The 25,549-nt window shown below is 39.0% G+C and overlaps 1 long non-coding RNA gene across 1 annotated transcript in view; it reads right to left on the bottom strand.

Moving 5' to 3' along the window:
* Positions 1-15,239, bottom strand: part of LOC143268241 (uncharacterized) — a 39,691-nt gene extending 24,452 nt beyond the window's left edge. The window contains exon 1 of the long non-coding RNA XR_013043928.1: positions 14,907-15,239. This is a non-coding gene — a long non-coding RNA (uncharacterized LOC143268241). The remainder of the gene's footprint in view (positions 1-14,906) is intronic.
* Positions 15,240-25,549: the final 10,310 nt, after the last annotated feature.

The following is a 25,549-nucleotide window of genomic DNA, read 5'->3' as shown; positions in this document are numbered from 1 at the left end:
TGATGGCTCAGGCTTATTTCTAGCTAGCTCTTACCTTTAAATGAACCCATTTCTATTAATCTCTTAAGTATTGCCACATAGCCATGGCATTACAGGTCTTTTGGAATGTTGTTCCTTAAGTGGCTGCATGGTGTCTCCCAGACTCCACCCTTCTTTTCCTGTATCTCTGCTTGATTTCCTGCCTGGCTCTATTCTGCCTTGCCATAGGCCAGAGCAGCTTTATTTATAAACCAATGAGAGCAACACATATTTACAGTGTGCAGAAGGTCATCTTATATCACTCATGGCAAAACATTGGGCTGAGCTCAGGGAATCCTGCTGAGGAGAGGGAGGAGGAATTGTAAGAGCTGGGGGTGGTGGTGTGTGCATGTGTATCAGGGACATCTTAGAAAAACTCACAGAAATAGCTAGCCTGGTTCATGGGAACTCACAAAGTCTAAAACAACAACCAGGGAGCCTACATGGGACTGACCTATGCCTTCTGCATATAGGTAACAGTTGTGTGTCTTGGTCTATATTTGGGACTCTTGGCAATAGGAACAGGGGTAGTCCCTGGGGTTTGACTGGCTCTTGGGAACCTATTCTTCATGCTGGATTGATTTGCCCAGGCTGAATACAGTGGGAGATGCTTGATCTTATGGCAGCTTGACATACCATGCTTTGCTGACGCCCATGGGAGGCCTACCCTTTCTGAGTGGATATGGAGGATGGGTGGATTGAGGGTGATAGTGGAGTGGAGGTGGGGGCCGGAAGTTGGAGGAGAGGTGGGAAACTATAGTCAGGATGTAAAACAAACTGATAATTTAAAAAAAAGGAAGAGAAGAATAAAGTTAGCATATATATATACACACACACACACAATAAAATATAAGCAAGTTGTAAAAAGAAAAAAGGAAAAATAAATTGCCCATGTTTATGTCATAACTTATTGTTTGACTTTTGTCTTTATTTTTTAAGGTCTTTCAAATCAATTTTTATGAGGTTATATTTAATACTTTTTTGATGCTTTGGGACAACTTTACTTCAAAGCTTGTTTCTTCTTATATTCAATACAATGGCAGCCTTAGAAAGTACAACACAGAAATTTGCTGAAAACAATGAATTAAAGAGTGAACATGTCATTTTTCACCATCATAAAACTTGTATTTACTTCTATTAAGTATCTATCAAATTATACTTTTTTTAAAGGAGAATTTAGGTCAGTGAGCTGTGATACATGCCACCAATACTGACAACCTATGTTTGATGCCCTGACCTACGTAGCTAAAGAGAAGAATCAACTCCTTCAGGCTGTCCTCTGTCTACCATGTGTATACTTGGCACACCTGTGTTTTTTTGCACAATCATGAAAACAAACACACACACACACAAACAAATAATATATAAATAAATAATAGATAAATAATGCATAAATACATAAATAATTATACATAATAAAATATTTCTAAAAGAGTAATTAACTTAAGTTTTGTGCATGGTGACAGATATGGATCTATTTGCATTCTTCTACCTGTTGGTGGACTCAAAGACCTCAACATAAATGCAGTTACTCTGAACCTGATAGAAGAGAAAGTAGGAAGTAGTCTTGAACGCATTGGCACTAGAGATCACTTCCTAAATAGCACAGACACTGAGAGAAACAATTAATAAATGGGACCTCTTGAAACTGAGAAGCTTTCGTGGGGCAAAGGATATGGTCAATAAGACAAAACGACAGCCTACAGAATGGGAAAAAGTCTTCACCAATCCCACATCTGACAGAAGGCTGATCTCCAGAATATATAAAGAACTCAAGAAACTAGACATCAAAATACCAATTAAAAAGTGGGCTCTAGAGCTAAACAGAGAATTCTCAACAGAAGAATCTCAAATGGCCAAAAGACATTTAAGGAATTGTTCAATATCCTTAATTGTCAGGGAAACACAAATCAAAATTACTCTGAGAAACCATCTTACACCTGTCAGAATGGATAAGATCAAAAACACGGAAGACAGCTTATGTTGGAGAGGATGTGGAGTAAGAGGAATCACCCCTACACTGTTGGTGGGAATGCATACTTGTACAGCCACTTTGGAAATCAGTATGGCAGTTTCTCAGAAAACTGGGACTCAATCTTCATCAAGACCCAGCTATACCACTCTTGGGCATATACCCAAGGAAAGCTCAATCATACCACAAGGATACATGCTCAACTATGTTCATAGCAGCATTATTCATAATAGCCAGAACATGCAAACAACATAGATGCCCCTCAACTGAAGAATGGATAAAGAAAATGTGGTACGTATACACAATGAAGCACTCAGCAGAGAAAAACAATGACATGAGATTTGCAGTCAAATGGATGGAACTAGAAAATATAATCCTGAGTGAGGTAACCCAGACTCAGAAGGACAAACTTGGCATGTACTCACTGAAGGGTCCACAATACACCCCCACAGTCAGGCGTGCTTGCATATGCCCGGCAGACAATTCTGCCTAGCCAGTTTCAGGTCAGGATAGCCATTTCTGGGTCAGGGCGTCTCGCGTGACCAGGATCCGTGACGTTTCATAGTGACATAGGCACGCAACATAGCCATGTGATCTATGCGCATACACGGAGTAGTGACTTGACCTGGGCACACCCAGCCTTTAAAAGTAAGCGCCATGTTCCCGGTTCCTTCTTCTTCTCCACACACGTGTCTCTCCCACAGGCCTGCGCACTCTCTGTCCCTTTATCTTCAATAAAACTCTTATTAGCGGATTCTGTTGTGTTTCATGACATTTCCTTGCAGGGTAAGAACACAACGTGGCCAATTAACTAACACTCACTCATAAGTGGATATTAGATATAAAGCAAAGAATAACCAGAATGCAAACCACAGCTCCAGGGAGGCTAGCTAGTAAGGAGGACCCAAGGAAGGATGCATGGATTGCCCAGTGATGGAGAAATGGATAAGATCTACAAGAGCAAACTGGGGGTGAGGGGAGGGTAATGGAGGGCAAGGGATGGGGGATGAGAGCATAAGGGAGTGGGAGGTTTGAGCTGGAACAGAAACCGAGTGGGAGAACAAGAAAAGAGATAGCATAATAAATGAAGACACCATGGGAATAGGGAGAAACAGAGTGCTGGGGGGATGTCACAGGGATGACTCCACCATAGACTACTGGCAATGGTCGAGAGGGTGCCTGAGCTGGCATACTCTGGTGATCGAATGGCTGATTACCCTAACTGTCATCATAGAGCCCTCATCCAATGACTGATGGAGACAGATGCAGAGATCCATGGCCAGGTCCCAGGTGGAGCTCCAGGAGTCCAGTCGATGGGGGAGAGGAGGGATTCTGTGAGCAAGGGATATAGAGACCATGACTGGAAAAAGTTCAGAGACAACTAGCCAAATTAATGGAAATGCATGAACTGTCGACCAATAGCTGAGGAGCCCCCATGGTGCTAGACTGGGCCCTCTGGATAGGTGAGACAGCTGTTTGGCTTGAACTGTATAGGGGGCCCCCAGGCAGTGGGATCAAAACCTGTCCCTAGTGCATGAGCTGGCTTTTTGGAACCTAGTGCCTATGGTGGGACACTTTGTACAGCCTTGGTGCAGGAGGAAGGAACTTGGACTTGCCTCAACTGAATGTACCAGGCTTTGCTAACTCCCCATGGGAGACATAGCCTTGGAAGTGGTGGGAATGGGGGGTAGGTTGGGAAGAAAGGCTGGGAGGCAGGAGGAGGGAGGATGTAGGACCCTGGCCCCCCATTTTGGGTAGCTGTTGCCTTGCTTGCTGACCTTGACTAGATGTCCTCCCTATGCTGATTCCCTGCTGGTTTCCTTCTTACTGAATGCTCACTAGAAGGTTCTTTATTTGTGTATCCTGCATTTGGTGTAAACAGCTTAGATGCAAGAATGTAGAACATTTGGTAGGTAGTGAACTTCTGCCCTCCAGGGTTCCTCCATTGTGCTGTAAGCCTGTATATAAAGTTTCCTCCTTCTCTGCTGAGGCGAATGACTCGCTGTCTCTTGTCTCTGTTTTTTGATCCACAGCCCCTAGCTCGGACATGGTGAATGGGTGGTGGTAGTGCCGGTGCTACCACAACAGGAGACCAGGGGGATCTATGGTTGGTATGTAAAATAAATAGAAAATCTCTTAAAATTTATTTTAAAAGGGGTAATTTACTTCTTCAAAGTCATATTTCCTTGTTTCCTCACAAATGGATTAATATCAAAGTGCAATTATGAGATAGTATAGGAGTGGCAATCTTAGAGCTGAAAATGATGTAATTTTAACAATAAAAATTATCCATATTTTGTAAATTCAATGTGTTTGAATTATTTGAGGCTCAGCTATAAATGGCTGAAAGTAAATCAGCACCTGACTAAAGAACTCACATAATTTATGATGACAACTCATGAATGGAACACATGAAATTAGATTAACTGATGGCAATTGAACTAAATCAGGCTTATTACTATTAAGTAATTATTTGAAACCATCTGCATGTGTGAAACATCACTTAAATCCATTTTATAGAATTCATAAAAAATTTGTAAAGAATTTAGAATTTGAAATGGCATTTCTACTTTATTTAAACATTATGCCTAATCTTACCATTAAAAAAAAAATCACACAAGGATCTCATCATCCTCATGTCGACTGAATGACTATAAAGACTAATCCTACATGTGAAATGGTCTCCAATATTTTTCAATGGTTCAATGTTTTCTGTTATTGATGCATTATTTTTAGAAATTATTTATTATTTTATGTTTGTGAGTGTTTTACCTGACTGTATGTCTGTGCATCATATTTATGTCTGGTGCTTGCAGAGGTGAGAAGAGAAGTCAGATCTCTCCCTGGAGCTAGAGTTGCAGAGGTTTGAGTAGCCATGAGGGTGCTGGGAATCGTACACAGGTCTTCTGGAAGAGTGGTCGTGTGCTCAATTCTGAGCCATGGCTCCTGCCCCTATTCCCTTTTTAACCCTGAAACACTAAGGGAGTTCAAAACTAGGAGGATTTACATTGATTAAGAGTATTTCAAAACCATTAATCTATCCAATTTATAACATTTTATTTAACAATAAAAATTCCATCTTCAAAATCAGTTGTAAGGTTTTCTATTAGGATATACATATCTAACAGCAATGAAAAGTTGGATGAAGTATTATAGCCACAAAATTTATTGAGCCCACAGAACAATCAAGTAGTCATCTGTCTGAGGAAACATGGACTTTAAAAAAAATACAGGATGTGAGCACTGACTCACTTGAAGAAACAAATATTAGGAAGGAACATAGGGTGATAAACAAACAGTAAAAATGCAAATAAATGTTTTATTGAGTTTCTATTTTGTATGAGTATATAAATTCTCTACTGATAGACTCACAAGGGTAAATTCCACTTACGCTAGCATTTTTTAGATGCTCATGAGAAAGATTTAGATTAGGCTGGATATCAGAAATATTTTCTTGCTTCATGGGGAATTTAACATCTACTGTAAGAAAGGCAACAAGGTCTTTTGGAATTAACACTCATGTGCACACTATTGGAAAATAGTCTTGAGAGGCTGGTTACATAGGTCTTTGATAGAAGATTTGCTCAGCACAAATGGGTCCTATATTCAATCCCTAGTACCATAAAAAAATAATTATGGAAAACAAAGATAGGGAGGGAAGGAAAGGGAGGAAGAGAGATGGAAAAGAAAAGAGAGGAGGAAAAAGGAAAACTATTTTGAAATAGGATATAGAAAGCAAACTTTGTGACATTAGAGAACATGTAGAAGTTCATTCTACCTTGGGAAATGACAGAAGAAGAAAAAACACCCTTCATAATGGGGAAAAGTCAGGACATTAACGACTTTTTTCACTGGTGGAATTGCAGAGTCACTAAGAAAGCCCCAGGACCTACACGTATAGGGCTTGCTTGAGACTGATGTTAAATCAAAGCAAGAGAAAATGTTCTATATTCCCTTGGTAGAGTAGCCAGTGATTAAATGACGTGCAGAAAGTAAAATCGGCCCACTAGGAAAGAATGATCTTCTCTACTGAGCAAGTTGATAGAGAAGTCCAGAACCAAAAGTGGTACAAAGCCATTGAGAAGAACTCATTAGCATAAGGGACAAATAGAGAGGTCTGAAGCCAATGCTGGCCTGAAATCCCTTCAATAATACCCCTCTTCTCAACACTTGACTGGATTAACTCAGTCTGTTATATTATGCATCTACTATGAAAAAGAGGTATCTGTTTTGGACATGAACAATGTATGTCAAGGTGACTTATTCAAGATGTTTAGCATTCAACAACCATGCGACAAGTATGTAAGAAAAATAACATACTACCAAGATACCATAGAAATAACCAAATCAGGCCTATATGTAACTTAGACACTGAGATTGTCAAAGAATTTAAACTAACTATCCTTAATGTGTTAGCATTGTTTTTGAATACATGGAAAACATGTTATAAGAACACATTTTTAATTTTATCAGAATGATGAAAATTTTAAGGAAGAATAAAATGGAAATGTTAGATAGAACAAACTTTTTAAACTAAGACAGCAAAGCTACCTTGACAAAGAAAAGGGAGTCATTAAACATGAAGATCAATAAATATTAACCACTCTAGAAGTATAAAGGACAAATGAGATGGGGGAGGAGCTGAACACATGAAAGATCTGAGGGAAGTGTCAATCATTCTAGCATAGGTATAATAATCACAAAAGAGGAAGGGGAAGTATTGCACGTTCATATCTGAGAATTTTCCAAAAGAGATGAATGACATGAAGCCACAGATTAAAGAAATTCAGTTTAGTAGACTGAATATTGTCAATTCATAAATTACCTGCATAAAAATATTCAAAAGTGCCAAAATCCAAGGATAAAGATAAAATATTAAGGAATAGAATATATTAAAAATACAAAGAGTATTTAGATGTATGCACACTTGTACACATGAACTATAAAACAGGCTTTACAAGAATTCACATAGCTTTTTGAGACCAGAACAGATAAGTGGAGGGGCTCAGTGGTTAAGAGCACTGGCTGTTCTTCCAGAGGACCCAGCCTTGAGTTCCATCACCCACACAGTTGTTAACAATTGTCTGTAACTCCAATTCCAGGGAATCCAACACCCTCTTCTGGCCTCCTTGGACACTAGACATTGTGCACAAACACACATGTAGACAAAACACCATATGCATAAAATGAATAAATAAAATTCAGTTTAAAATAATGGCTTTCTCTTTGAAGTACAAAATTTATCATATTTTTTTGGTTTTTAATAAGTCTATGATTTTTTTGAAAAACTTGGAAGCCATACAATCAACCAAAGGCTATAATGTTAGTATTTTATAAAACAAAATATAATGTTTTTCCAGAAGTATACCCTTGCCATTCAATTATAGATATGTTACTAGAAAATTGCAGTATGAAGGTAACAATTTTAATTCTGTTGTCTTCCCCAATTTGTTTAGATACAGAAGTAGGTAAAGAAAGTTGAAAAACAGTGAGTCTATCTCAGCAAGACATTTATAGAAACATAATGGTAAGAGCAACGGTGTCACGGTTAGCTGTATTAATGTGCCCTATCATCACATCATTTAGAAGTCAGTTCAGACAATCTGTGACACTGTAATAAGTAAAAGTCTTTCTCAGTCATCAAAACTAACTTCTAATTATCGAGTTGTTTTATTTCACAGGCATGTTATGTTGTCCAATCTGTGTGAGGCAATATTCATATTTCTTCCTGGCCATCGTGGAAAGGGAGTTTTTTTAAAACTAAGAAACAAAATATAAAACATTTTATAAAATAGCATGCCTTACAAAATTGTGGGATTCCCGGTCAGAGACTGTTCAAGATATCGTGTGAGATTTTCATGAGAAAACATTGTATGTTCAAAACAAGGAGTGAAACTAAGTAAAAAAATGTGATATAAAAAGTGATAGTCTACAAAATGATGGGTAATGTTTCTGATATAAAATGACTAAGATTTGAACTTCACATGGCAAAATGATTGCCTGGTACCATATCACAAACTAACAACAGCCTCTTACTTTTCTGGGATTTTGGTTTTAAATAGTTGAGGTTAAGGAAATGTCTCAATGTATGTTATAAAATTCTAATGTAAAAAGAAGAATTCTGTAGATTCTTAATGCACAATGTTTACATACAGTACTTAGCAAACAAAAGGAATTGAAAAATGGAGATCTAATGATATTTCTTTGCTCGTTTTCTATTTTTGAGCATTGATGTCATATTTTCTCTTAATTTACTAATTCTAAAATCTGCAAATGGCATTCTAAGGTTTTAATATATCAACAAATTATAAAGCTTTAGGAGCACCTATTTACTTTGTGAATATGCTATTTTAGCAAGAGTTTGTTTTGGCCATTTACAAGACCAGACTTAACATCCTCTGTGTATATTTTAACATATGTTTTTGTAGGCTTAAAATTACCAGAACACAGAAGAAAATGAAACGTTTTTTTAATAAAATTATTCTTTTATACACCATATTAAAGAATACACAGTACTTATCTTCCATTATGGTAAGACATTTATTTCACCAACAATAGAGGTTATAAATGTGTTAAGAGAAATTAACATGGAAAATAAAATAGCAAGTATACCATTGAGCAGAAAAAAAAAACTCACTTGTTTTCATTTCTTCTTACTAGAGAAGGAAAGTTTAATTTTAAAGAAATGGAAAACTTTAAGGAGTGCCAGAATGGGATTTTTCCATGTATCAGTGCTCTTTGGCATATACTCTATATGTATTTATCCAGATGTTAAGAGTGGGAATTATGAGATTTAATGATAATGAGATGCATTTGAAGAATAGAACAGTTATGAAATGAAAATAGATGACTAATTTTGAAAATAAAGTTCTTAAAGGAATTCAGGATCATACTGTGCAATAAATGTTAACTCACATTAGGGGCAAAGACACATATTGCACTTCTATACCTGAAATATTAGAGTATAAGGAAAAATCCTAAAGATGCATTTCACCACTTGTTGATACTGAAAAGACACATTTTGATAACATGACTTCCACGCATTTTTTGACTGTATTCAGGCTAATGGTAAGTGAGACTGTTGTTAAAGTAAGGCAGGGTCATGTGGGAGGAAGAAGCAGCACCCTGATTGCCATTCAGTTCCATGTATGAACTGTGCAGCATTAGGAGATGACTCCTTGTCCTTGACTACAAAGGGAGACATGCAACCAGCTTCCCATCATTGTCACAAGTGTCTGAAAAAGGTTTTTTTTTTTTGTTTTCCTTGAATTTTTGAAGGTTTCAGTCAATGGTTGGCTGTCTTAGTACTTTGTAGGCTTTGGTGAGGTAGCACATCACTGTGGGGAGTATCTGGCAGTACAGAGTTACTTGAGTTCATGGCTAGGAAGTAAAGGAGAATAGGAAGGAGAAAGTGGGGTTCACAGTCTCTTTAACAAGCATTTGGTTAATGATGGAAGCTTTCTATTAGGTTCTGTATCTTAAAGTCTCCATCATTTCCTAGTAGGAATACTAGGGCTTGAGCCTTCACTACCCAAATCTTTGAGAAACATTCAAGACATAAAACTCAACAATGAATAAATTCACTGCCCTCAAAGAATATCTGCCAGCCAATTGAAATGATTGTGAATGCTATAATTCTGAGGACTCTGATATGACACACCATTTACTTGGTTGATTATAATTATAGTAGCCATCAATGCTGGTACATGTGGCAATACTTCATTTGTGTTGAAATGTGATATTTTATTTTTATGTTAATAAATAAAGTTGCCTGGAGATCAGAGGTCAAATAGCTATAAACAGAAGTCAGGCGGTGGTAGCCCACACCCTTAATCCGATCACATGGCAGGTAGAGTCTCTGTGTCGTCAAGGACATAGTCAATCCCAGTACCAACCATAGAGACCTGGAAGTCTGTATAGTCAGGCAGTGATTAGGAAGTCATGTGGCTGGGCTTAGAGCCAATGAGAAGGCAGAACAGAAAGGCAATAAAAACACAGGTTAGATGGAAAGAATCTCTCTCTGAGGAAGCGACAGCAGTGAGGTGGTAAGATATGGTAGTCGTGGCTCTTTGCTAGTTCTCTGATCTCTTTGGCCATTACCTCTGTATTTGGCTCTGTGTTTCTTATTTAAAGACTGTTTAGAAATTCATCTACAGGTACAAGTGTCTATCTGCAAAATATCCTCTCCTGTCTCAGAAACAACGTTATTTGATGGTGTCTCAAAAAAGTGAGTGAATCTGGAAAACATCATTTTGGGCATTTTAACTTAGGTTCAAAAATACAAACACCATATATCTCTCTTATGTGCTAATCCTAGCCTCTAATTGTTAAGTATGTGTGCCCAGGAGGGAGAAAATATGGGGCTGGAAATGAAAAGGGCTCTAGGGAAGAAGGGTGGAAGGACGACAGAGCAAAGTGCAAGGGGCAAAGAGATGATGGAACAGCTGGAGAGGAGGAAAATGAGCCCAAATGAAGTGGGTATGAAAGCCCTACACGGAAACTACTACTTTGTAAGCGAATTTTTATGGATAATACAAATTAGATAATGTAGCTGAAGTTTTCTTTGGTCCTGCCCAGCCCCACAGACCCTGCAGCCACTTATAAAATAACCACTCAGAAGCTTATATTAATTAAAACTGCTCAGCCATTAGCTCAGGACTACCACTGACTACCTCTTACTTTTAAACTAACCCATTTCTGTTAATCTATATGTCACATTTCTTTTGGCTTTACCTGTGTGTCATTACATGCTGCTCCTTGGATGGTGGGCTGGCATCTCCTGACTCAGCCTTCTAGCCTTCCCACAATTCTCCTTGTTAGCTTATCCTGCCTATATTTCCTGCCTGGCTACTGGCCAATCAGCATTTTATTTATCAACCAATCAGAGCAATGCATTCACAGCATATGGAGCAACATCCACAGCAAGATAATAATAATAAAAAAAAAGAAGCTGTAATTATTAAGCAAAGGCCTGCTGCTCCGTACTAAGAAAATAGGAAAGAAGACCTTTCAGCAAGCCCTCTCCTACCTTAGGTTCCAGTGTGAAAACAAGTCATTTGGGAGGACCCACACGGCCAAGTCATTAAACAACTGCTTAGTGCAGTGTTTTCTCAGGATGAGCCCTCAGAAGCCAACTCATCTGTGATCCAAAGGGCCGGGCTCCATTCTAAGTTGGTAGCAGAGATGTGCATCATCAACCATGGGATACGGGGTTTGCTGGCATGAACGATGTATAAACGAAGGGGTCATGGAGTCTTGTGCTGCCATTCCAGAGAGCTGCTGAGATCAGGCAGTGTATGGGGGTGTTTAGATCTCAGCAAGGCTTCCCTGAGAGCTGTGTGAGGCTATGAAAAAGAAGCTGTTGCAATGGACACTCCAGGATTCTACCAGAACCAGGGAATGTCCACCATGGAAAGCTGAACAAGGGAGGGCCTTCCTGTGCATCAGGTAGCCGAACTGCAGAGGCAGGACTGTCCGAGCTGTGTGGAGCCCAGAAGATTCCATCACAAGCTCCAGATGCCAGCCATGGAACTACAGATTGGGTGTTTCCCTGCAGGTTTCAGTCATGACCTCATCTTTTTGCAAGGGGAAGGCTTACTCTGTCATTATATGTTGGAAGTATGTAGCTTTTTATTTTTCTTTTTACAAAAATAGGAGCTCAGAATTAAGGGATTTCCTGATTCTTGGAAGAGACTCTTGCCTCTTGAACAGTACTGGATTCTTAAACACAATGGAGAATTTAGAACTTGGAACAAATGTATGAGCATGAGATGGCCATGAGCCTGTGGTGGCAAAGGTCAAAATGCTATGGACTGAATGTGAAATATCCACATATTTTCATGTGTTTGAATGCTTGGTCAACAGATGGTAATGCAATTTAGGTGGACTTAGAAGGTTAAGTGAGCCATTGGAGACAGGACTTGAACCACAGGGTTTGTTCTTTTGATTTTTCCCCCTAAATATTTATTTTTATTTGTTAATTTCCATGTGAGTATATACATGAGCATGCATGGGCATGGTATGGTACATGTGTGAAGGTCAGAAAGCAACTTGTGGGAGTTGGCTCTCTATTTTCACTATGAGTCCCAGTCGGGCTCTACGGTGAGTACTTTCACTCACTGAACCACCACACTGGCCCGGACCTTGAGGATTTATATACTGGCCCCACTTTCTGTCCACCCTCAGCTTTCTGACTGAGAATGCAGCTAGGATCCTGTCACTGCTGTCAACTTCCCACCATGGTGACTAAAATCATCTTTCCTTCAATTGCTTCTTGTTGATATTTGATTGTAGCAATGAGAAAAGAAACTAATGTGCTGGTAATGTATTTCCAGTGCAGTGAATTTTTACCAACGAGAAAAACTGCCCATTCTGTTGTTATTATATCTATTGCCTTAAAATGGTGGTGATTCTTAAACTTTTTAAAGTTTGCACTTATGGTAAATGGTACCCTTCTAATTATCTCGTTATCTAGATCATTACATTTAAAAAAAAAAAGTGGATAAAGATCCACTTTATTTTGAGAAGCTTTTGGGACAATGGAATCATGGGATTTGCATGATACCCTTTGACTAATTTTGGATATCCTGGGTTATTGCATAAGCAGATTAAGAAGTCCTGGCCTATATCATTCAACACTGTCAGCAGGAACACATATTGTCTACTTTTATAAACATCTGGCTACAATGAAGTATTCAAGTAGATACAATGACATTTTCAGCAACTTTGAGTCATAATTTAATGATTTTTTGTGTGTGTGGAAAAGTGATGTCTGTGAAGATTTTTGTTTTGATTTGCATAATCCATTATGTTTCCACAAATAACTTTTATGTATTTCTCAATAGCTGCTAAAATGTTTCACATTTCTGATTCTTAAATTTAAGTCATTCAATTGATTATTTTTCATCCGATAGAATTTTTGCCTGAATATCATTTTATTAGAACAAGAATTGATCTGGCACGTGGCCGTTCTACCCAGTGGGCATTTGTGTAATGCTAAACTTCTGCTGTTCGTGTTACTGTTCACACCCATCGAGTCCCTTTAGCTGTCTCCCTCCTTACTCATCAGTTGGCACAGCTGAAAAGATTCAGTTCATTTGAGTAAATCAATACCACATTTTCAGAACATTTCTATTCTTCATGTAGTCTTTGTCTTACCACCAACATTTTAGAAGCTTTTTTGACACAAATAAACCCAGAATTAATCTTAATACGATTTTAAAGGGAACTATAGGAACAGTGGTGATCCTCTTACTGCTTTTTTGAGGGTAAAAAAAAAATGGATCCTGAAAATATATTTTATTATTTATCTAAACAATTAACACAGGTTTTATTCTATTAGTTTACAGGAATTGGTAGAGGAAAGTTTTGAACAGTGAACTGGAGACAGGAAAGAACTCTGTACAGAAAACTTGTTGATGTAATCTAGAAGTTTTTGCTAGACACACCAAAGTCTGCAGAAAATGAACACTTAATTTCCATGTTTAGTTTTGTCTTGATATGCAGATGTTTCTATCAATATAAATTAATTTTATACCAAATTCGCTTTATAGTTTTCTGCAAATCTTCCTGAACAGTTGGGTGAAGACAACAGATTCAGAGACTTCCTTAGTGACCTACTACATAAATATTCTTGGAGAATGAGATTTGGTGAACTAGGTACACTCTACTCTCTCCCTCATGTAAATTCTACATTTTCACAAAACAAAATAGTGCAAAACACACGTCTAAGTCAACGCATGCATAACGGCAGTGAATGCTAGTGTTATAATACAAAGTTAGCAACTATAATATTTTGAAATTGAATATAAAAAATAATTATTAAACATATTTGACATTTGATTTATGAAAAATACTCTGAATATAGTATGCCTAATGTGGTTTTAAAGTATTTTTAAATGGTTTAAAACAACAAAATATGAATTTCATTTTCCAGAAAGGACATTCTATGTTAAAAAAATTAATTAGATGCAAACACATAAATAATAAACAACAATTTAACCAGAAGTTAAATCCACCTACTAGAATAAACATCTCACAGCCCTGAAGGGCTGCTACCTGTATTTTCTGTTTTTAAGAAAATTTCACCATTAGAATAAGAATACAGCAAAACAGCTCACTTTATTCAGTATATTTTTGTTAATATTTCTGCTTCTTGCTTCGAGACAGAAGTATCAGATTGTACTTTGAGGAAACTGAGAAATATAGACACATTTTAGTAAAGAAACTAAAGGGTTAAATTTAAAGTTGAAAGATTGCTGTGTAACCATAGAGGAGAAATGAGGCATTGATTAATCTCATTAATTTTATTTCCCTGCTTTTCATCTTAGAAAAGAAGAAAAAGAAGTTCTTGGGAACAAAAGTGGATAAGAAATAATTTTAGTTGTTGAAACCATAAAGTAGCATAGAAAACAAAGTAGAAAGTTTACAGAGGTCAAGAAAGAGACAGGTATAAGAGACTCCCATACTGTATTGGTTTGGAAGGCAGGAAGGGGTCAAAGAGAGCAGCTGAGGCTGGGCACCACATGGAAAGAATTGGATATCCTGCAGAGAGGCCAGGAGGCTGTTTGTGAAGGTCCAGCTTCAGGTGCAGTGGTGACCCCAGGGTCAAAGGAGTCATGGAGAGAAGCTGAGGTTTGGTACCAAACAGAAGGCTCAGGTTCCCTGCAGAGAGGTCAGGAGGTAGAAATTGGCAAAGGTGCAGTTTCAGCTGAATGGAGATGCCAGTACTAAGGGATGACTACCAAGGAGAGTTGCGTATGTGGAGCTGAGTTGGCATGAAGCTTCCAGACACACTAGATGTGCTGCGGCATACCTATAATACCCTGCAGACGCTACAGTCTTGTCCAAGCTTTAGATGTAAGAAGAGACAGGGAGAAAAGCAGAAACAGACAAAACACAGAAAAATTAAACTTACAAAATGTGCATTCTTTCTTCTGGACTAGGTAAAAATCTGCCATGCTGAATCAAAAATCTGTGATGATCACACACATGAGACCCTCATGAGGTGAGTCCCCTTAACTTAAGGGGCTCAGGGGGCAGAGATAATGGGCCTCCAGGAGCCCCTCACGAGACCAGAGGAAGCTTGCCCAAGTAAGGGAGAAGTTGCAATGGAAACTGCAGATGCAAAAAGAACTCTCCCATTAGCTTTGATTTGGCAGGAAACAGGGAACAGAGGAAGGATGAGATGAAAGCGCAGGCCTCTTACAGATGGGGACAAGACATAGTTGAAAAAGACAAGACTTACTGGAGTCACATGAAAGCAAATGTGGGAAGATTTGTGTGGATCTGTAGTTTCTAGGGTAACAAAGAAACGATAAAAATTGAAATCCTGTGCCTGTGAGCCTCGACATGGCTTTAAATCCTAAACAACACTTTATCCAAAGAATAAACCAGTTACAGGTGGTTTTAACTGCTCTCGGCTGTGGAGGATGATCTCATGTGGTGAGAAGTACCCTAGCAGTTCCTCCAACACAATGGCCAAGGTTGTGTATTGGTAGGGACCATGTGACACAACCAAATCCAAAGAAGTAACAAACTGAATTGCGGATGTGTTGATCTCCTGTTAATGTTTAGAGCCCTTTGGATCTAGATGTGGAAGCCCAACATACCTTAATTCATAGCATTCCCATAAAGCAGCAGGGGCTTTTGATGGATATAGAGATATTATACTGTAGGTAAAAAAAAAAGATTAAGTTTATTTTGAAGTAGACAGTAATCACCCTGGAACATACACTATGTGCATCTCTCCTAGTACATAAGGATGTGCCACTGAGACATGTTTTGCATAAAATCCCTTGAGAGTTTTGTCCTACAGTGCAAACTGTAAAGGCAGTCAAGTATGCTTAGGTAAAATGGTTCCAAGCAAACATGAGGGAGTATTTGCCCAGCTCAAGTCCATTTCAGAGTGCAAGTATGCCAGTAAGAAATCTGGGCAGCTTCTGGAGAGTTACCGTGGCTTCTAGAGGCTTGGATGGGGTGGCGCCTACTGTCAATGCTGCAGAACCCAGTATTGACAGAACATCTGATAGGTGTGTTGGATCTCTTCATACTGTACATTGAATCTGTTAATAATTACTGTTACTGGATTCTCTGTTTGTTTGTTTGTTTGTTTGTTTGTTTTGTTCTGTTTGCACACCCTTAGCTGCTGAGTCCTATTATCTGGTGATTTCAGTTAGATAGCCATATATGTATATACATGTATGTGTGTGTATGTATATATGTATACATACATACTTTAGGAAGCTTTAGCTGTATTAGGTTTCCATACTGTACCTCAAATGGCAGGTACCTTAATTTTACCTGTCTCTTCCCTTGTTCCTTCCCTGGACCTTCTCTCCTTCTACCTCCCCACTTGGTCCTCCCATTCCAGCCCTCCCCTTCTGTCCATAACTATCCTATTTCTCTTTCCTAATGAAATCCCCCCCCCCATTCCCTTACTCTATACCCAACCTCTGTAGTTCTACTGATTATCTAGTTCTATCCATTTACCTGCAAATTTCATGATTTCATTTTTTTTATTAGCTGAGAAATACTTCATGTGTATCACATTCACATTTTCTTTATCGGTTCTTCTGTTGAGGACATTCAGGTTGTTTCCAGTTTCTGGCGATTATGAATACAGCACCAAAAAAAACATGGTTGAACAAGAGTCTCTGTGGTAGGATGAAGCATCCTTCATGGATACATCTTAATGGTTAGCTGGATCTTGAGGTAGATCAATTCCTATCTTCCCTAGGAATGGTCATACTGATTTCCACAGTGACAGTACAAGTTTGAATTCCCACCAGCAATGGGTGAGCCTCCTCCTTACTCCTTATCCTTCCAGCATGAGCTGCCACTTATTTTACTGATCTTAGCAATTGTGGTGTGTGTAAGATTAAACCTCAAATATTTTTAATTTGTATTTCCCTGATGGCTAAGGATGCTGAACATTTCTTAAAGGGCTCCAAACCCATTTTGCATTTCCTTCTTTGTAGATTCTTTGTTTAAATCTGTATCCCTTTTTAACATACGGTCACTTGTTTTCTTGATATCTAGTGTTTTTAGTTCTTTTATATATTTTGGATATTAGTCCCCAATCGGATGCATTGCTGGCAAAAATCTTTTCCCATTCTGTATAGTGCTGCTTTGTCCAAATGATGATTTCCTTTGCTGTGCAAGAGATTTTCAGTTTCATGAGGTCCCATTTATTAACTGTTTATTTTAGTGCCTTTGCTAATGCGGTTCTGTTCAGAAAGACTTTTCCTGTGTCAGTGAGTTTCTTTTCTATCAGGTTCATTGTGCCTGGTTTTATGTTGAGGTCTTTGATCTAATTGTACTTGAGTTTTGTGCAGGATGGTAAGCATGGATCTATTTGGATTCTTCTAAATGCAGCTGTCCAGTTTGATCAGCACCATGTGTTGAAGATGCTTTTTCCCCCCAGTGTGTATTTCTGGCCTTGTTATTAAAAATCAGGTGTCCAAAAGTGTGTGGATTTATATCTGAGTCTTCAATTTGATTTCATTTATCAATGTGTCAGTTTTTGTGCCATTGGGATGTATTTTTATTACTTTAACTCCATAGTACAACTTCTAATCAAGGATGGAGATATCTCCAGCAAGTTTTGTTGTTGTTATGAAGGATTGTTTTTAGCTCTCCTGGGTTTTCTGTGTTTCCATATGAAACTGATCATTGTCCTTTCAAAATCAGTGAAGAATTGTGTTGGAATTTTAATAAGGATTACATTGAATCTGTTAATTGCTTTTAGTAGGAATGCCATTTATACTATATCAATGCTATAGGTTCATAAATATGGGAGATCTTTTCATCTTCTGATATCTCATACGAGTCTTTCACTTGCTTGGTTAGAGTTACCCCAAGATATTTTATGTTATTTGAGATTATTATGAAAGGTGTTGTTTCCCTGATTTACTTCTCAGCCATTTGTCATTGGTATATAGGAAGGCTACTGATTTGGGAAAGTTAATTTTGAACCCAGCTGCCTTGCAGAAAGACAAGAGAAATACTACATCCTTATAATTTCTTTAGCTATTGTTTTTGTGATTTTTATGAAAACCACTATATAAGAGACTCAAATGAAAACTATTCACTGTATCAACTCAGTTACACATTAAATCAATAGGACCCATCTTGTTACAATTCTTAAAAATTTAGGCTGTGCTATGACCAAGAACATGCAGATAGGCAGGCAGGCAGGCATGACCACTGAGTAGTCCTCTCCTTATCTGTGAGCTTCCCCGTTGTTGGTGCTGCCACTGTTATGATCCCGCCCCTTGGGGCCATCCTGCCTCCTGACATGGAAGCCTCCTCTTAAGGAAAAACTCCCCTCCTTTCTCTCTGTCTTTCTGCTTTCCTCCTACAAGGTGAGCACCCTCGAACTCCCTCCCCCCCTCTCCTTTCTGTCTTTCCCTGTCTTTCTCTTTATCCCTCATTATAATAAACCATTTCTGAGTGGATGTAGCATCTGGGTTGTGAATGTCCACTTGCCTGCCCTGCCACCATGCCTTCATGGAGTGGGTTACCCACCAGCATGCCACTGCATCTACCCAGCATGCCAGCATGGTTTCCTTCATGAGTGGGATACCCTGGCCTGGCCAGCTAAAGGTTTCCCATGTGTACATAATAAATAACATGTGCCCCCTCCAATGCCATGGTTGGAAGTTGCATCTGGTCCACAACCCATTGTTTACTTCTTCTTCTTCTTCTTCTTCTTCTTCTTCTTATTATTATTATTATTATTATTATTATTATTATTATTTTATTTTACAATACTATTCAGTTCTACATAACAGCCACAGATTTCTTTGTTCGCCCCCTTCCTGTCCCCCTCCCCTTCCCCCCAGGTAACCCCCCATTCCCACCTTCTCCAGAGCAAGGCCTCCCCCGAGGACTGAGGTCAACCTGATAGACTCAGTCCAGGCAGGTCCAGTCCCCTCCTCCCAGATTGAGCCAAGCGTCCCTGCATAAGTCCCAGGTTTCAAACAGCTAACTCATGCAATGAGCCCAGGACCTGGTACCACTGCCTAGATGCCTCCCAAACAGATCAAGCCAATCAACTGTCTCACCTATTCAGAGGGCCTGATCCAGTTGGGGGCCCCTTAGCCTTTGGTTCATAGTTCATGTGTTTCCATTCGTTTGGCTATTTGTCCCTGTGCTTTATCCAACCTTGGTTTCAACAATTCTCCCTCATATAAACCTTCCTCTTTCTCACTAATTAGACTCCCAGCGCTCCACCCGGGGCCTAGTCATGGATCTCTGCATCCAGATTCCTCAGTCCTTGGATGGGGTTTCTGGCACAACTATTAGAGTGTTTGGCCATCCCATCACCAGAGTAGGTCAGTTCTGGCTGTCTCTCGGCCATTGCCAGCAGTCTTTTGTGGGGGTATCTTTGTGGATTTCTGTGGGCCTCTTTAGCACTTTGTTTCTTCCTTTTCTTGTGTGGTCTTCATTTACCATGGTTTCCTATTCCTTGTTCTCCCTCTCTGTTCTTGATCCAGCTGGGATCTCCCGCTCTCTTTCCCTTGACCCTCGCCCTTCATTGCTCCCACTCATGTCCATGTTGTTTATGTAGATCTCAGCCATTTCTCCATCATTGGGCTATCCTCGTGTCTTTCTTGGGGTCCTGTTTTCCAGGTAGCCTCACTGGTGATGTGAGTAGCAGTCCAGTCATCCTTGTTCCATATCTAGTATCCTCCTATGAGTGAGTACATACCATATTTGTCTTTCTGAGTCTGGGTTACCTCACTCAGGATGATTTTTCTAGATCTATCCATTTGCCTGCAAACCTCATGATGTCATTGTTTTTCTCTGCTGAGTAGTATTCCATTGTGTATATGTGCCACAATTTATTTATCCATTCTTCAGTTGAAGGGCATCTAGGTTGTTTCCAGGTTTTGGCTATTACAAACAATGCTGATATGAACATAGCTGAGCAAGTGCTCTTGTGGTATGATTGAACATTTCTTGGGTATATGCCCAAGAGTAGTATAGCTGGATCTTGGGGGAGATTGATTCCCAATTTTCTAAGAAAGCGCCATATTGATTTCCAAAGTGGTTATACAAGCTTGCATTCCCACCAGCAGTGGAGGAGAGTTCCCCTAGTCCTACATCCTCTCCAGCATAAAGTGTCTTCAGTGTTTTTAATCTTAGCCATTCTGACAGGCGTAAGGTGGTATCTCAGAGTTGTTTTGATTTGCATTTCCCTTATGATTAGGGATGTTGAGCAATTCCTTAAATGTCTTTCAGCCATTTGAGTTTCCTCTGTTGAGAATTCTGTTTAGTTCTATAGCCCATTTCTTAATTGGACTGTTGGTCATTTTGATGTCTAATTTCTTGAGTTCCTTATATATTCTGGATATCAGTCCTCTGTCAGATGTGGGGTTGGTGAAGATCTTTTCCCATTTTGTAGGCTGTCGCTTTGCCTTGTTGACCATATCCTTTGCTCTACAAAAGCTTCTCAGTTTCAAGAGGTCCCATTGATTGATTGTTTCTCTCAGTGTCTGTGCTACTGGTGTTATATTTAGGAAGCCATCTCCTGTGCCAATGCATTCAAGACTACTTCCTACTTTCTCTTCTAGCAGGTTCAGAGTAGCTGGATTTATGTTGAGGTCCTTGATCCACTTGGACTTAAGTTTTGTGCACGGTGACAGATATGGATCTATTTGCAGCAAGTGAAGGACCTATATGACAAGAACTTTAAGTCCCTGAAAAAAAAGGAATTGAAGAAGATGTCAGAAAATGGAAAGATCTCCCATGTTCATGGATAGGCAGGACCAACATAGTAAAAATGGCAATTTTACCAAAAAGCAGTCTACAGATTCAATGCAATCCCCATCAAAATTCCAACACAATTCTTCACAGACCTGGAAAGAATAATACTCAACTTCATATGGAAAAACAAAAAGCCCAGGATAGCCAAAAGAATCCTGTACAATAAAACAACCTCTGGAGGCATCACAATCCCTGACTTCAAGCTCTACTATAGAGCTACAGTAATAAAAAACAGCTTGGTATTGGCATAAAAACCGACATGTGGACCAATGGAATCGAATTGAAGACCCTGACATTAACACCTATGAACATATAATTTTTGACAAAGAAGCTAAAAGTGTACAATGGAAAAAAGAAGGCATCTTCAACAAATGGTGCTGGCATAACTGAATATCAACGTGTAGAAGGCTGCAAATAGATCCATTGTTTACTTTCTTATTTCTTGTTCACCTTGAGAGTTGCCCTCCTCCACATGCTGCACCATCGTGATGCCCTGTCTTATGTAGGACCAGAAGCAATGCATCTTTGAACCGTGGGCTGAAAATTCTTAAAGATAAGCCAAAATAAGTCCTACAAATTGCGTTTCTCATGTAGTTGGTCTCAATGATGTCAAGCTAATCATATAAGATGATTGGACAACCATCCAACAATTGAAGGAAAAAGGTAGCATTTTCCTTAAAGTTAATCAACAAATCTTTCCTTGGTCCCCCTTATCCTTGAGACAGATGCTAGAATCCCACTCAATCTACCTATATGTTCTTATCTAAAATTCTTTAAATAAAATAAAAGCTTTTCAGTGTCCAGTAAAAGCAAAGAAAATGAAGTGTTATGCCCTACTTTTTTCACTTTGTGCAGAGAGCATGGCCTATGAGCTGTGAGGCACTCAGAATTACGATGTCCATACAAGATTAGTGTCTTGAATTTGTTCTGTTTATTTACACAAACATACCTTATAATATAATGCTGATATAAAAGTTAAGCAGTTAGCTCAGGAAGTTGGGGAATTGGGTGGGAAATCCTGTAGGCTTCTGCTGGGGAAATCTTCTCCAGTGAGGATGCTTCAGAAGCTTGCCGGCTTGACCCTCATCTGCACAAAGTCCTTCAGCTGTGGCAGAAAGAAAGGATAGCACTGATGGAGGTCCAGAACGGCCTTGAGAGTGTTGGTCAGTGACCAGTGCTGACAGGCAGACATGTGTGAGCCCAGCCACAGTGCTGCCTGAAGCCAGTGACAGGCACAGTCTCAAATCCTCTCACTGCTGGGAAGAAAAGCCATATCTGGAAGAGTAGGAGCCTAAAGACCATTTCATTGGCTGTGGTTTTGTGCTCACTAGTATATCAATGCCCCCTTGGAGTTAGTTCATTAGGCTATCAAGGCTGTTTTGCGCTTGGCTCCTATTTGAGCTGCTGACTCCCCTGCCTGCCTGCCACTTGTTCCTATCATTGCTGTCCCAGTGGCAAGCTCCTATTTTACAGGCATCACATTATTACAAGTCACACAAAATGGTTTTACTTGTGTTCTTAACACTTTGTTAATACTCAAAATGCTGTGTTTATGAAAATAAAATAATTGCATGCTGAGCTACACCATTTCCTGGATGTATAAATGGCTTATTTATTTTTATTCCTCAAGATTTAGTGTAGAATCATTACTAAGCATAAACAGGAGGAATTTAAGCTTGAGGCTAAACTTTAGAAATGGTAAGAAACAAGTCGATTCAATTCTGTGTTCACAGTCCATTAGCTATAATGGAAATGAATCTTCCAGATGCCTGTATTGACAACCAACAGAGGCAATCAGTGCTGTGCCTTGAGGGTTTCAGGACTGCATCCTCCAGCAAGCCTCAGTCACAGTTCTGACTTCCGGAATTCCATTCAGCATTTATTTGCCTTAAAATTACAGATTTTAGTCCATTTTAAATGCAGGAACTCAGGCAACCAGGCACATGGCACTCATAGACAAGAGCAGAGAGAAACAAATATTCTTGTGCTGCATCTGTTTGCTTTTCACAGAACTTTCTCCTGTCTCATAGAATTTAGGACTTCCTGCCTAGGGAATAGTGACAACCACAGTAAACTATGTCTTCATACATCAGTTAAGATTGTGAATTGTTAAGATTGATCAAGACATTCCCCCACAGACAGTCCCATAGCCCAGCCTGACCTAGGTACTTCCTCAACTGATATTCTCTTCCTAGGTGATTATAGATTACAGCAACTGGACTGTTAAAATGATCTGGTGCACATTTTATTGCAGTTTTTCTACCCCATGGCTCCAGCTAAGATCATCAAAAGGACCATCTGTTAATACAAAAAGCCCCAGATCATTGTATATTAATTTCCTAATGGAATTCTCTAACAAAAAATACTGAAGATACTCTTATTTCCCGATAATGTAATATGAGCTTCAGCTAAAGATGAAACATTAAGATATTCTGCCTTATCATTGTTACAACAGCTCACATGAAGCTTCCGCTTATCTATAAGGCACCTCAGTGTGCAAGGGCATTCTGCTTGTTCATAGGTAGATTAAGGAAAATTAAACATATATTTTAGGCTTGGAGACATGACTTGCTCTCATCAAGTACTGACTTCCTCCACCAAAATAAATCTATCAGGGAGATCCTTGGTGATTCTATACTTCTAATTCTGGAGACTTACACTGTTGTTGGAATAAAAGTTATCAAGAGATAAGAGCCAAATATAAAAATATTTCTGACAGCTTTGGGCACCCCCACCACCTCACACACACACCCCATCCCACCCCCCCCACCCTCCTCACCAAATTACTGAACGATGATGTGTATATTTCAAAGAAACTGTAATAAACCTAGGTTACTAGAGTTCATATTACTTAAATTAATAGATTTTAGTATAAAAGCCATAGTTATTTTATAACATCTGTTTAATGGATAAATATTTCAAATAGAGTGCTCCTGCAACTACTTTATTTAACAACTTACTCGGTCTCCTATTAAATGGTAGAGCTTCTCTGGTGTTGAGAGCCAGAGCCATGAAACTTATTGCAGTCAACTCAGCTAATTACTCGTTTAAACTGTAAGAGGTACTTCAGTATTAGATTCTTTGTGCCATAAAACTAGTTTGTTTACTGTTTGTTTGCTATTATAAAACATTTCTGTTATTTAAACCATATTCAAGTGTGCTTATCCAGAAATACTTGAGAGGCATGGAAATTATCATTAAATATGTATTCTTTCTGTTATGCTCTCGATGGCAGCTCAAAGCCACCATTCGTAGATGACTGAACTCATATCTGAAGCTTGAGGGCTGATGTAAACTAGCTCTATACCTCTCCACAGCATGATCACCTATATACCATGTCTACCTAGGGTAGATAGAGACCTTTTCATCTTTTGGGTATTCTCTTTTTCCATTCTCATTTCCTTTGGGTCTTTTTGAATGAGAATTATTTCTTTTCTCAGCTACTAGAAGTTTACTAATTTTGAAACATGGTTTAGAGATATTTAGATGTTCTAATTTTATTTAATTAACAACACCTGAAATAATTTACTTTTGTATGTAGGTTAAATATGGCTGAATCCTATCCCTTTCATCTAACAGAACTGTGTAAAGTCCACAGCCTTTGCCCAATTCTGAGGATTGGTGGGTCACTAGGCATGCATGTTCTCTCTCCAATGCTTTATCTTTCTTCTCCAACCCCGTTAGTCTCATTGCTCATGGAGTTATTCTCCTTCTATGTCATTCAGCTCCCAAGTATGTACTTATGCCACCATAGGTCTCTACTAGGACTGGGCTCTTCTGTGTAGAAGACTGTACTGACACTTTGGGGATAATGGAAGAGAATCACAGTATAAAACAGGAAATCATACAAAGCTGGATACAGATACCACATTTCTTCTGTTTTCTGCCCATTCCAAAGAAGAGGGGTTCTTTGTGCCCGCCCCTCTTCTGGTGTCTGTTCTGATGACTCTGGGCTGGTCCCTTGGAATGTTAAGACACTCACTGCTCACCACCACCCCTCCACTGATTAAGAGCTAATGTAATCAATCCAATACTTTACAAGCAGCAGTAAAACAAATGAAGCCAACACCCTTCAGTCAAATAATGTATGCGATTATCTCTTTCCCACATAGATGCTGTGGTCTCTGTTACTTAAACGCCTATAAAGTGATGTCATCAATAAGGACAGTTTTCTCCTGAAAGAAATTTTAGTATATTTATTGAAGACATTAGACAATGATCTTTAAAGTGCCACTTTCTCCTCTTTTCAAGAGACTCTACATTTCTCTGTTTGCATAGTTTTGTTTCTCTATGTGTGAGAAATGCACAGAAACTACAAAGTCTATTTCTAAAACAATGGTAATCCCATTTTCTGGGAAAAGACAGTCAAAACAATTCATTTGAAACAAAAGTGAGTCATTTGGAGGAGAGACTTGCTAGATGATGACAGCAAAACAACACAAGAGAAACTCAAATATTATGTTGGACTAAAATCTCTGAGCCTTTTGCCATCATCGGTTAGACTCACAATCCATGAAATTGTCTTCAGGCTCCTAATATTTTGCCTTTGAATCAAAAATGAAAAGTAAAGTCTTGGCAGTGGCACCCCGGCTTCATCTCTGAGGGCTAACTTCATCTTTACAAGGCTGTATGCCAAAGTAACCTACCAGCCAAAGGGCTATGGTACCTCCTACCCTGTTGAGCAAGCTGAAGTCACTGAAAGCCACTTTCGGCTCAGAATTCAGTTCCCTCCTTCTCCATCCATCCACAGCTTCCTCTTGCCCCTTGCCTTTTCTCCCACACTGTGTC

The sequence above is a fragment of the Peromyscus maniculatus genome, chromosome 13 (genome assembly GCF_049852395.1).
Source record: "Peromyscus maniculatus bairdii isolate BWxNUB_F1_BW_parent chromosome 13, HU_Pman_BW_mat_3.1, whole genome shotgun sequence".
Classification (NCBI taxonomy): Eukaryota; Metazoa; Chordata; class Mammalia; order Rodentia; family Cricetidae; genus Peromyscus; species Peromyscus maniculatus.
The sequence above is the reverse complement of the archived record's forward strand: the minus strand, read 5'-3'. Positions and strand labels throughout refer to the sequence as shown.